The following is a 1599-nucleotide window of genomic DNA, read 5'->3' as shown; positions in this document are numbered from 1 at the left end:
TGTTTGCTTTTTTTATTTTATTTATTTATTATTATTTTTATTAATTTATTGTCATGTTATTTGTCCCAGTTCCATCAGTTATAAATAGCTTCGTACCGCTGGTTCCTTAGACTCTTGTTTAGGAGAGAGAGTTTAAATAATGGTGAAATGTAAGAAGAATTTGCATTTGGTTTAATTAAGCAAATTTCTGCAGAAGTATTAGCTGAAGTATTCCTTCAGCTATAACAAAATAGTCATAAGCAGGAAAATCTGTCTGTTGCCATGGAAATGATATGTATTGGACAGAAATGAACATATGGGGACTCCAGAAAGTCTGATGGAAAAAAAAAAAAGAATTCTGGTGTTACAGCTCAGTTAAAAAAAAAAAGTGGCTCTTGTTTAGCTCCAGTGGTGGGTGAAGTACACAAGGTGTGTACGTGAGTTAAATATACAAAAGTTACATTAGTAATAGACCTCCCTTTAAAATACAACTTAGGTAAAAGTGCAAATGTGTTTGCCTTCAAATGTGCTTAAGTACCTAAAGTAAAACTACTGTGATTTTGATCCTGACTTAAAAGGACTAAGCATTGAAGGCAAACAAACAATTAGGTGAAGGGATGGTAGTAGCCTAGTGGGTAACACACTTGCCTATGAACCGGAAGACTACAGAGTCACAGGTTCAAACCCCACTTAATACCATTGTGTCCCTGAGCAAGACACTTAACCCTAAGTTGCTCCAGGGGGACTGTCCCTGTAACTACTGATTGTAAGTCGCTCTGGATAAGAGCGTCTGATAAATGCCGTAAATGTAAATGAAACACAGTGACTATTGAATAAAGGGTTTTGAGAAAAGGCAAAGTTTAGTTACAAGTGAGATTTACTATAATAGAAACTGGTATAAAACCAGAAGACCGATGCATATGTGATGTCAGGGGGTGTGGCTTGCAGAGTTTGTAGGTGCTCTGCCCATTAATGATCAGATTTTAATAGTCTCTACAGCAGAGCATTTAATAGTCTGTAATAGCAAAATGATTTCTCAGCTAGACATATAATTGCAAACAATAAACTTATTTATAATGCTCTGTTAATATGGTTTATATGTAGGGATGACAACGTCAGCGTTGTTATGATTGTCTGCACTTTTGCTTGGTGTGGTACTGAACATGTGATTTCCTCTGCATAGCAGCCTCTTTGAAAAAGAGTCTTTGCCGGTTTGGATGTCTGAGATTCCCACCAACATCCAGGGAACAAAAACACAAGAAACATTTCTGCAACAGTCATATCATGTAAGAAAGACAAAGTAAAAAAAGTTAGATATTTTACTTTGAAATGTAGTTGAGGGAAATACTACTTAAGGACAGTAGTGAATTACATTAATTTTGTTACTGTCCACCTCTGTTGTGCCCTGCTGTATGCAGCTGAGCTGAGGAGACATTGGCAGCTTCACTGGGACAGGAGGGGAAAGGAGTGGTTGGTGGACATTTTTTAAATATGTAATTGTTTTGTACATGCTTCCTCAGGTTACGGTCTCATTTGATAGAGCACAAAAACCCTTTAAAAGTGTGTACTTTTTTTTTTTTTTTTTTACATCTAGTGTGCTTGCAGGTTTTTGCTATGCGT

The sequence above is a fragment of the Denticeps clupeoides genome, chromosome 4 (genome assembly GCF_900700375.1).
Source record: "Denticeps clupeoides chromosome 4, fDenClu1.1, whole genome shotgun sequence".
Classification (NCBI taxonomy): Eukaryota; Metazoa; Chordata; class Actinopteri; order Clupeiformes; family Denticipitidae; genus Denticeps; species Denticeps clupeoides.
Note: the sequence above shows the minus strand (reverse complement) of the source record.